The sequence below is a fragment of the Anguilla rostrata genome, chromosome 16 (genome assembly GCF_018555375.3).
Source record: "Anguilla rostrata isolate EN2019 chromosome 16, ASM1855537v3, whole genome shotgun sequence".
Taxonomy (NCBI): domain Eukaryota; kingdom Metazoa; phylum Chordata; class Actinopteri; order Anguilliformes; family Anguillidae; genus Anguilla; species Anguilla rostrata.
Window position 1 is genome coordinate 22,017,576 of NC_057948.1, and position 13,246 is coordinate 22,030,821.

A 13,246-nucleotide genomic window follows, 5' to 3' on the forward strand; every position below is an offset into this window, starting at 1 on the left:
TTCACTTGAGCTTGCCCAGCAATCTACTCAAATACTTTTTTCAACTTGTCTGCCATTCTTCCAGGAAGGTAGCCTTTCAAACCAACGTAAGCATCTGGGTGCACTACACAATCATCTACTGCCCTTCCTTTTGTTGTGTTATATATTTCTGCCTATAACTATACCTCTGTACTCTCTGCCCCACCCTCCCCCTTTACCCTCTTTCCTTATCTTTGTTGTGTTTACTTAAGCTGCCAGACACAAGATGACCACTGTTTCCCATGTCGTGCAGCAGGTCAGTGCTAAGATCTATTGATTCTCCAGTGGATGTGAGCACCAATGTTGATAAGAGATCGTGATTATCCAAGTGTGAGCAGCATCACACCCGGCCTCTGAACGCCTCTCTTCCGGTCGATGCTGGCTTAGTTTTTGTACAGGGGGCTTTTCTGACTCATCACCAGTTAAAATGCCAGACAGGCTTGGCTACATATACAGACGTGGTCTCGAATTTTCAATGAGTACTACTACAGCCTTCATGAAATAAGGTGCCACAGCGAATTCTAAAGCACAGAAATAAATGAGTCATTTCTCAAAGTGCTTTTCTCCCAAAACAAAGTTAAATGATTACTGCATGGCTGCGATGTACAGTCCCTCTGTAAACTTGTAATATCTTTGTTTTTTGCAGAATCTATTTTCAGGGTAAGCCTCCTTGAGAGAACGAGGAATATTAATAGGCCACTACAGAACAACTGTCCACTGGGGAAAACTTTAACAAGGCATGTCTGCTCCAGTCTTTCATGATTGCTGAGAGGATCACACTAATACAACTACAAGTCATGGCATTGTGCTTTACCTTGGTCTTCTTACATCCATATTCAACAAAATGTTGATTATGTTGTTTATTTCCCCTCTGTTTTGGAAGTTTGGAGGTGGAAGTGGGGGGAGGATAATCAAGCATTTTTTCTGTAATCACTTATAAAAAGATCTAAACAGTTTTTTTTTATTATTTCTTTTAACACTTACTGTTCACATTAAGAACAAGAATTTACTTCCAGATAAAGTTTTAAAACATTTCACTGGCAAGTGTCTCAGAATGAATAGCGGTTGATTAATGTGGACCGCAGACTACATTTCTCAGGTTTTCCTGATGGGGTGTCATAATCTCAGGCCTGAATGGTGGCGCAGATAACTCATCCTGACTCCTCCATTTCCCTTACAGTTCCCTTGTGCTGGCTTTCTGGCTGCTGAGACTTCTTGTCTCATCACCGTGGATGTGGAACACGACTTCCCATGACTACTTCATCTATCCATTGATCTGTCTGTCAATGGTAACAGTGTCTATGCTAACAATTTTGTACTGAAATGCATTTCAAGACTACTACTGTGTCACATTGTTCTGTCCTAGAGATACGAGGACATATAATAGCTCAATAAGTCTTGTGATTTTGCTCCTTCCATCATTTTCACACCACAGAAAGTCCCAGAGATCACATCAATGTACAAAAGCTAAATCCACACTCTGAGAACAGGGACTTTCCATTCTTTTGTATTTTCTGTCAAACAAGACAGAAACAAACAAAGTGCAGAAGGTCATGTCCTTCCGTTTCCAAAGTAAAAGAACTTTTCAGGCCTGGGCAGCAGGCCTAGCAAGGTGAGGAAATTTTCATTGGAATGCTCTTCACAGCTCAGGAATGCACAGTGTGGGTCTGAACCACATAAAGCTTCAGTAATGTCTATCGTCTATCACTCTGCTCATTTACTGGAAGACCTGAGTATTCTCTGAAACTGTAGCAATAGCAAACGTGAACTGAAGGGGATTTAACAGAAGATAATAGACAGATGACTGTAAAAGCCTGTTCTTTTGAACAAACCGTCCTTTTACTGAGGCCTGCAAGGTCACTACATTGCCTCACTAGCGATGCAGGAATTTCATTTCCAGCAAATGAAAGTGATACACTTGTCTTCCCAGCAGTGTTGAATAAATCAAACGTAAAAAGCTGCTTTTACTAACCAGTGGATAAAACACCCCCCCTTTATTCAGCTAGCTCGCTCAGCTCTGCCTCTCTTTCTTTTCCTTCTTACTGTCTCCACTCTCCCTGTTCTATATTTTACCATTCCCAAAAAGTTTAGGCATGTCACTTCCACTTTGAATGAGTATGCTTCATAATGATGTGTCGTGCATTGCTTATAGCATCACTGGTGATTCAAATGGTGATGCATGTGTGCAAAATACACATGCAGTGCAATACAATGAATAATAAATAATTTATTTTATATACAGGTCCCAAACACTCTTTTTGAAATGCATCTGTGCACACACTGTACCCTCTCTTCTCTTGACAGGAGAGCTGCTTTGTAGATTATGGTATTGATCATTCAATTTATCAGAATTTTTCACTTTCTGGGCAATGTAGTGGCTCTATTCATAATAGCTACAATACTTTTCTGGAAGACAATCTACTGTATAACATCAAGGGTAATTACTGAATTTCCCATGTTTTTGGATGCAAACCTTTTCTCTAGCCATGCAATAAAATGCCTTATTCAACTAATCGTGGTCTTCAATGAAGACCTTGATTATTTGAAAAAGGTGCTTTAGTGCTGGGCTAGAAAAAACACTGGTCAGACTGGCCAACCCTGATTTAATAGGTTGCTAAAAAACAACAAAGAAGGTGGAGGAGCATTTTCCATAAAATTCAACATTGCTGGATTGGATCCTTTGTCAAAACTAAGCGTAGAAACTCAACTAAAATGTGAATCAGCCCCATAATTTGGCACCAAGTCACCAAGCTGTGATATTTATGAATTACAGGCATGCACTAATATTTTACAAAGACTGTACTCATATCTTGTGAATGTGGAAACCCCTACCTGCAGCAAGGTTGATTCAGTCTGATTCTGCCATAATACAAAATAACAGCAGTGAGCTATGGCTTCTGTTATGGTGTCCATGTTGTAGAGCTCTGAACATTCCCCCTAACTGTTCCTGACTGAACAGTTTCTTTCTTAGAACACTGCAATTAGTTTCTTCCCAAAATGCCATTCATTAGCTGATTACAGCATTGTAATGCTATGCTATATTTAAGCAAATTATTGGGATCCTCTCCTAATAAAACAATGGAATTATCACTGTTTCAAACTGGGATACGCACATTTGAACTTGAAGTCATTGGTTAAAGCCCTAAATAACATTAAAAGAAGACTCTGACATAATTAATGAAATTAACTTAGTGTATTTTGTTTTAAATTTAATTAGTAGTTAATTCAATTCAATACGGCGCAGAGAAATTGGAATAACTCCTTGTCCAAATAGGCCTATGGTCCTCCTTTCCAAGCAGATTTCTTTTCACCCAGTGCTGTAAATCACTATAGTTTTTATCATTATGCATCTAGCATCCTTATGAATCTGCTTTGTCAACTATACCTTGGCTTGTGTGCTTTCATTCGCTTTCTATACATCAATGTACCATAGTAAATAAGAATGTGTCCTCAACTGATCTTATCTTGTTAAAGGTGATATGTAAATACATTGTTTTCCAAACATATAAATACACATAAAAATGCAATCTACTGTGTGAGGTTTACATGGTGGCAGATGGTAACTGATCTATGGCTTCATGTCTATCCAGTCAAGCTCTAAAACGAATGCTCCTTTTAACTGGACCTCTGAAATCAATCACTGTTAACCCCAAATAATCATTGCTAGCCCTTAAGCTTACAACCTTGGCCACCATCCCTGACACTCCGAAACCCTGGAGAATGACTTGCATGTTTACCTTCTCTCATCACAAAACTCACAGGCATCTTTCATTTTTTTATGTTAACATATGGTGAATGGGACCATTTGTCACCACCTATTAGGTTACAGGTTACCTGAACCTCAAAGACATTTTCAATTAGTGCTGAGATGTTTAAAATAGCACCAGTCCTATACTAACTTGACGACATGGTCTCATATAATGGCCCAGAGAAAAAAGTATGACATTTTCCAATTCTACCCAAGACCTGCCTAATTCTCCATTGAACTGCCTCTTTCTGGTTGCACATTGGTTGCTCTGCTGAGAATCCATGGGGCTTGTGTGTCTTTAATGGAGATTTCCTTGTTATTTGGAGATTATGCCTGACTATGCGAGTAATATCTCTCCCCTCCTCACAGCATCTAAATAAGGTAGGGACTGCACTTTTGTAATTGTGCTGCCCACACTTATTACATTACATTCATTGAGCTGATGCTTCTACCAAGACAGACTGCAGCATCTCCTGAGAAGCACACAGAGAAGGAGAGAGCAAGAGAAAAGAGCCAGAAGAGAGAGAAGGCATAATGAGGGAGAGGCAAAAAGAATGGAAGAGAAAACAATGTAGAGGAAGGGCTAGAGATGAGCAGAGAGCAAGCAAAAGAGGGACTGGGAGAATGACAGAAAGATTCTTTTGAAAATTTGAAATATTCAAAGGCTTGCAGCAAAAAATAAAATAAAATCAAACCCATCAGCAGCCAGTCCAGAGTAGAAACACTTTTCGTTATTTTGTTATCTAAAAAGCAATCTTGAAGGAGAAGTGAAGAGTGTTAATTACTTCTGCTTCAAATTTCCAAATCTTGACAAGTTTATTCATCCATGGAGCTGTTATGAGTGAATGATTAATTGTATGTTCCAATGATTAAATTAGATACCAAGTCTGCCCAAGAAACAAGTGACTTTAAATGGATTCCCTTCATGAATGTCCAGCAGAGATATCTTTATAGTAAAGCCTGTGACTTTCCACCATGGAGCAACAACAGGCATTTCTTGGTGTCTCGTGGTCCCACGTATTGTTGACCTTCATTGAAACACCTAGTGGCCTGCTTCAGAGCGCTTTAATCTCCCACCCTCAGTCCCCATCCAGTGAAGTGGCTCCCCCTCTGATCTCCCTGACCCTACTGAGAGGGTCGTAGGTTCAAGAGGTGTCACCACTTGCCTGCCAGCGCTGGTACAGCCCGTTCACATGTTGCTAGAATTAGCTGGGGCAGGCTGGTATGACCTCAAGAGCTCCCTTTCCATGCAGAATACACGCCCTTAACAATATGCTGCAGAGAATCGAAACAAAGATGCCCATGGCCACTGAATAATATCAACTGAATGGTTGAAAAAATGTGCCATCTGTACAACACAGATCATTATCTTCACTGTGCATTTACTGTAAATAATAGAGCTCCTAGCTGTAGTACAGAGCATGTCTAAATATAACCATCTACCGTTGTCATCATCAACCTGGCGTGAGAGGGAATAGGCTTTGTAAACAGTCAGCCCCACATGTCTAGAATTATCCAGGAAATCCTTCACACTGAATTTTGAAGCTTTTAGTGTCAAATAAAATGTATTTGGAGAGACAGAAGAAAGATGCAGTAGCCAACTTGCACGTTCTTTGAGCATGTAGGCTCCAACCTCTTTTCCTCGTGATTTACAAAGGTCACCCTTCCTGTAAAAGCCACAGTATCTCTCTCCCTCAAAGCTGATTACTTTGAGCAGTGACCAGACTCAGATAAAAAATTAGAAAAAGTTCAGCAATTTGATGCAGATTGACGGAATGCAGGCTGTAGTATGTCAAATTCAGTTTTCTGTTTAAGAAAGTATTCTGGCTCCATCATTTGCATGACCTATTACTTTACTCCTCCCTGTCCATTTTTCAAACAACTTCCTAAAAGACTTTTCTTTACTCTCCAATTTGGAATGCCCATCTTGTTACTGCACCATCCTCCATTTATTTATTTAAGTGGCTGTTCGCTTACACGGATGTCCTCTAAAACGCATAAGGTCAGCCAGCACTTTTTCCCCTCTGCATTGCACTGGCTCAGCAGAACTGATGCAGCTAGTGCAGGCAGAGTACAAGCACCCCACCAATCAGAGGAGCTGCTATTGAGTGAAGATGCATGGGCTACTCAGCCAAACGAAACTTACCTCTCTGGGAAATTCTTTGGTCAATTACACATGGGCTGGGCTTCTGGCCACAGTCAACCCACCGGCAATTTCAGACTAAGGGGCATATCACTGAACTAAGATCTAGTCCTGTATTTTGGGTTCATTTGGTTTATTTGATTAATCCTAGAATCATACACGTGTGTGCGTGCATACACACACGCACACTCACACACATGTATAGTGGATATGGATATACAAACTGTGAATGCCCTACAACGTGTAACCTGTAATCATCACTGGATAGATCATTATTTCTTAAAGGGTAAGCACCACATATTTAAGAAATGAAATACAATGGCCCTATTTTCTGATGTGCAATGTTAAAAAAGCATAATTATATTGAAATAAAGGTAAGAATTAAGCTCTAAAAGAACAAATCGCTAACTCATTTTGCCCCGACTCCCTTCTTCACCAATCTTCAGAATGATCACCCATGTCATATTTTATGATGTGACAGAATGAAGAAGCTATAACTAGCCCTTTTTCCATTAAGGAATTAGCCAATTCTTCATGTGCATAAGAAAGTTATTGCGACAACGCTAATGGAATGTCGCTAATGTCAAGTTAAATTGACATTTGCTCACTAGAAGTGGATTAAAGTAGATCCTAAGGTATGCGCTAAGCTAGCTAGTGCTGTCCATTTTATGGAGAAATAAATAAATGAATTTAAAAAAGCAGCTGATCCACAAATAAATACAGCGGATGCGCAAATAAATACACCGGACCCAAAAATAAATGCAGCTGATCAACTAATAAATGTAGCGGCTGCACATATAAATGCAGCGGATTCACAAATAAATGCAGCTGATCAGAATCAGTGATTATGTCTGCTGCAAACTCATCAGAGTCTGAGTCACTGATAATTTTCTTTGATTCATAATCAAATATTTCAATGCTGTCCATTTCTGTAATCTTTTCAACATAAAGGTATAATAGCAGAGCTGTTTGTCTTCCATGTATCACAGAAGTAATTTTCCAGTGTGACTTTGGGTGTTTCCATCAGGAGTGATCAATTTGTCAAATCTGAAGCCATACAACAACAACAACGACAATTTCAGCTTAATTTAATGAAAACCTCTAGACTAAAATTAATTGTTCTAATATATTTGGGGGATGCTGTTATGTGGTGCTTACCCTTTAACTACATACCCATTTGCTAACAGCTCAAATTACAATTCCATATTAATCCATGTTATACACAAGTTTGTTGGAAATAAAATCATTCAGCATTATTAAAATGAGTATAGGCTATTCCATACCTGGTGCCCTCTGCTGCTCTATTGTTTCATCATCTGCTTCAGCGGTGCTGAATTATTCATCACAGCTGTCTATGAGTCATTACCCAGAAAACCCTGACGCATGCTATGCTTACCCATCTCTTGCATAAAAATGTTTATTTTAGGAGATGCACTGTGGCTTTAGCAAAAAAAAAAAAAAAAACGGCTTGGCAGGGTACTGAGGAAGACCCAACAGGAAACTTTTCTTGGCAGACCTTGAATGGATGCCCTGGACATGAATTCTGGATAATTTCCAGAGACACTTTCTTGTTTTGGATACTATTAATCATTATGGTTGCTTATTCCCTAACCATTCCTACAGCCAATCACCAGATTTAGTATTATCGTTCAACGTTGCACATTATGTCCAATTTGTAAGAGTGAAGTGTAATTTCAAAGAAATGTGAATAAATGATATTGAGATATTAATACAATTTTCATATCTGTCAATAACTTGAAGAAATATAATGAAATCTTTTCAAAGATCACATTGGTATTCTAAGGATATGCATTTTCAGTAAGCTTGCTTTTACTTTATCTGAGTACAGGTGGTTACATCTCTTATTTATGTGTTAAGAGAACAAATAAATGTCTGCAATACCGACTGGCAACAGAATATTACAATAGAAGTTAATATTTAAGATTAGTCTTTCACTACTATGTCTTTCAATACTATGATTGTTATGGGTACTACTATGCTATTTGTGTGTAATATGGTGATAGCCCCGGATCAAATGCACTGTGCCAGAGCAGACTGTGGCTGCCTATGTCAGTTGCATAATCCTCTAGCACAGCAGCTTACCTAAAATACCCAGAGTCCCCAGCGGCGTTGTGAAAGGCACAGAACAGGCGCATGTCCTTGTACTCCCAAACTGAAAGAGGATGACTCAGGGGTGAAATGGGCCTGTAGCTGCAAATGGTGATTCCAAATTGTGCTGAAAAATTAGGAAAATGTCAAAATATATATATTTATTTATTTATTGGATAATCACTACTTGTTGTTGGTGGTGAGTATTAATACAAAAATGTAAAGTGCATTGAGTCAAAAAATATGTCTAAATGTTCCCCATATAAACATTTGCTGGTAAAATAAAGGGAACTTCAACCAAAGCATGCCCCTCTGTAAAGTTCTTTAGATCAGTTACCAGATTATTTTTATGAAACTGCATGCTCACACTTTAGATTGATATTTGCAGTCAACTAGGGCTGTCATGATTATAAAATTTGAGTTAGTGAAAAATACGCCACTTCCCCATGGTGCATGGTATTACAATTGGGAGGGTATCATTGCAGCAGTCTATTTAAACCAGTTTATTTTGACATTTATTTTGATATTATATGCTATTAATAACAGTCCTAACCCTGACCAGCTGTTTCTGAGCTATTCTGCTATTTCTGAAAACTGACTAGAACCCTGAGGGTGTATACTGTGAATGCAATGCATTCAATAAACAATGGAGCACCTGGGGTTGTGTACAGTGAGTACAATGCATTCACCTGCCCCGCGTTCAAAGCCTTCCAAGCCACTTCTAAGCCTGTTGTCTGTACTGTCACTGGAGAATCTCCTAAACACACAAGTGCAGAGGGATTGCTGAAGTGATATATGATTACTAACTTGTAGCCCCTGAATGTATAATATCCTTCCATTGCACTTTAATATAAAGAATCATTCCTACTGATTTGCCTCAGCTATAGTGCAGAGCAGTCTCTGAATATGTGGGTTGCCAGTCTGGGCTGATGCTATTAGAGTGTGAGTTACTGGCCTATTTTTTCTTTTATCCAGTTCCACCTGCAGGAAATGAAGTCATTAAGTTGACAGTGCCACGCAGCTAAAATGCTGGGCTTAGACTGATTTATAGGCCTGGACTCACATTGGCAAACTACAGAGTTCATATCACTGCTCTTTCACTCATGCCAAGCTATTAATCACGACTGTGGCGCTCTCAGCACCACTGGCTCAAACTGTGAAGAGCGTGGATGGGCGGACAAGGGATCCCTGGAATCTCACAGCAAAATTGGCCTGACACTGAAATATCTCAGGGACAGAAGAATCATTCCAATCTGCGTGAGTGAGCTGCCATGCATACGACAAACAAAAGGGGTCATAAACGGCAGGAACAAAATGACTTTGCCACCAAGGGGCAGCACTCAGGATGCGGGAGGCTTTTGGGCTACATTACAAGAGCAAGAGGCCCATGCTGCTTTGTAGTGGCTCTGGTATACTAGTGCTCAGCTGGAGCACAGCACTGTGGTGTGATCCTATAAACAGCAGTGAAGCATGAGAAGGCTCCTCCACCAAGGAGTGCAGTCTTTCTTTAAGCAGACCTGCACTGCAATGACTAGCGATGAGCCAATCACGTGAGTAGAAAAAGTTCCAGCAACACTTGATCTTGTCATCATCTATCCTAGTTCTCCATGTCCTGTACTTACCATGAAATGTACTATATTGCAGTTACCACTTATTCAAATATCTTTACAAGGCACCTATCTACAAGCAATGGTAATAAGTCTTTTTTTTACAGTAATGTCGCTGGGAATAATATTCAGGCAATCATTTTAAAAAAACCTAGATTCAATAGTATCATATTTTAAATTGTAGTTGCCGGTGTAGTTGTACTTGGATGAAATACATATATTTAAATGTGCGGTCGATTTATCTGTTAGCATTATTCTACTCAAAGTGGTTTCAAGGCCTCTGCTCTGGAGTAGGGAGGGAGTTAAATGATAAGCTGCCAATGACAAATTGAATACAGCAGTGAAGTCCCCAGGTGGAATAAAAGCTTGCAGGCCGAACTATGCAACAGAGCCAGAGGCAAATATCCAAAACATATAGTGTACATACAGTTAGAGTGTTTGGACAGTCACACAATTTTTGTTGTTTCGGCTCTGTACTCCAACACATTGAATTTAAAATAATATGAGGTAGAATATGAGGTTAAAGCGCAGACTGTCAGCTTTAGTTAGTGGGTATTTACATCCATATAGAGTGATCCATGTAGAACGTATAAAAAATACCCTTAAATAAAAGCTGAGAATCTGCACTTTAACCACATGTGAATAGACTGATTACAAACATTTTCGAGTACACAACCAAATAAAGGAAAAATATGTCTTCGTCCCAAACTTTATGGAGTTTGAAAGCCAGTGATTCCACACAGCATTTTAAAAATGGCTGCTGTAAAATGATGAGCAATGCTACCAAAGTACTAAAAGTGAGTTCAAAGTACACAGTGAGTTTAGACAAGGTGATTTTCCACAAAGGACTTTCTAATCCAGATTTACAGGCAGACAGTGTGTTTGGCTATTTTAAGACTGGGAACAGCCAGAAAAACAGCACCGAAGAAGGACAGAATCCCTGTGCGTCCATGATATACAAAAGCATACGCAGTTTTACAAGCCTCTGCTGCACTCGACTGTTTTGGAGATCACCCCCCAAACGTTCACTGTATACACAAGCTGTCACCATGGGGCTACCTCATAGACACTGTTATGGCAGTCTGAGATCTCAGCACTTTGAAGGAAAAAAATATATATAAACGCCTTGATTAATTGACTGCCTAGTCTAAAAATGGAGACATACAGTATTCAGAGAGTGATGTCATCTGTTTTGGGTTTTTCATACGGGTACACTTATTCAAAGGGTACACTTTGTAAACCAACAGAGACATCTCTCACGGGACTGTAGAATCACTGTGTGTTCTACAAGGCAGATTTGTGCAGAGTTTTGATCAAATTCATGGTTCATAAACTGCTCTAAAGATACCGATAGGATGGGTACGTCAAATGCATCTTTGTCTCACTGATCTGAGCTAGGTCAAAACTGATTTATGCAAGGTCAGCTGTAAAAGACTGAAAATGGTAAAGGATAAATTTCTAAAAGCACAATCAACTTCTTGGTATTGCAGTGTCAGTGTGCTAAAATAGTTGACACGTTTGGGATGTAAATAGGACTATACTACATGTTTATGTCTCATGCATTGTATAGGAAATTCACTATTTAATACAGCCTAATATCCATTCTGAATGTGGCTTGGTACCTACATCAGGCATTTTATAAAGCTGAGATTAACTTGCAGTTTCAAGAACCATTTAGTTTTACTACAATGTGTTATTCATGACTACAGCTGGTACTGTAGTAACATTTTTCAATTTATTCTGAAAAAAAATGTAGAACCTACTATCCTACAATCGTGCTTATATAACTCACCCTGAATGATTTCCAACAAAATTGCTCCACACTAGAATATTCTTTAGTGATACAGACATGAACTTTATGACACCTGAGGCATGTGCCATTGAACACGACATACCCATCTGCTTTTCTGTAGTTCATAACAACTGTGACTCCCAACTCCCACTCAGGTAACACAGTCCATGTACTGTGGGCGGAAGCAGGCTTTTCCAATGACTCGCACAAGGCAGTGAGCTACATCACCAAATCGACACTGTTGGCAAAGCATCATTTATTTAATCTGCACTGTGCAAACTATAATCAATGCATTTATGCTGACTGAACTTTGCCTGTTGCAAACAACATTTTACGATATTGCACATATTAACATTTCACACTGAAGTCTGCATTTCTATCCAGAGCACTACAATCTGCTCAATCTTACCTACGAGCTACAGAAAATAAACTGCCCTTTTTCTGCTATAATCAGCTCTCACAAAATCTAAGATGTGCAGAAAAAAATTGGTGCTCAGCATCTGCAAAGAAAGTCGAGAACAATATTTTCAACGGTCATTTCAGACCAGTGAGTCAATCTTCCTCATTTCAATTCAATGCGCTTTAATTGTGTGGGTGTGCGTATGCGGGGGGCTGAGGAAACTGGAGGTTTTCTCACACACACACACACACACAAAAGAAAGTGACTGAGAATCCTGCAGTGCTATTACTCAACAAGTCTCTCTGCAGTCCTTGTGAGATTTCACAAGAGTAGGACAGTTGACTTTTAATCATACATGGTGCTTGTTTATTTTTTTATTTTGCACAATGAATAATTCATGGAAATTATAGAAAGGACCCATATTGCTGATCGACCAAAAATAACACATCCTCACATTTCCGAGCACGTCAGGATTTTAGTGTTATTTATATACCTACGGTGACTGCAGTGATGCCAGCTCTGGGCAGCTATTATGCATGTTCAAAAACAAGCTAAAGGCAATAATGTCATGACAGAAAGGTGCAGACAGATGCAAGGAGTTCAGTTAGTTTTAGACACACCCAGTTGTGTGGTACAAGCATCATTGTCATAGTGGCCCACAGCAGTAAATGGGGGTGGTCAAAATGAGAGAACAAGTAAACAAGTCAATGGCTATTTCCACAGCAATGAGCTTTGTAGGTTGACTGGATTCATCTTGTTTTTAACTCTGGACTCTTAATCTTACCGGTTGAATCTCAAAGACTACATCAGATGGCAGCTGATGCTCTATGGCTTGGTTTCTTCTGAAAACCATTGACACTTCCAATATTCTATATAGCATAGGGTAGTAAATTACGGTAACAGCTTCTATCTCTTCAAAACATGTCATGCTGATGCACTCCACTGCTAGTTCGCATTGGTATTCAGATATAAGCAGTTTTGTAATGATAGAAAGAAAAGTTTAATCTTGGTTTGTTCAGAATTAAATTATCCATCCCAGACAAACTACTCCAAATGTGCTCTTGTGGCATATAAGGGAGACCATAATCATACAAAAAGCACCGCATATAGTCGGTAAATCAACACCCTAAAATTGAAAACCACAACCTAACCAACACACAGTACACATCTGCTGCACATAAACAATTTTTTTTTTAAAACACTGTACTAGCCTATTTCTTTATGGTGCTTTCCCAGGCTTCCAGATGCCCTGTAGTGACAAGAATTACTGAGTGCTGTGGAGTTTCCTGCAGGCATCTTTTTTTTTTAACCTAAAATTCAACAATGTTCATGCATGTGATTGCCTCACCACAGGTACACATTGGCAGCTCTATGCCCTGCACTCTTAATTCGAAATTGTCTTGAAGTTTCATTTTTGTCACTCAGAACT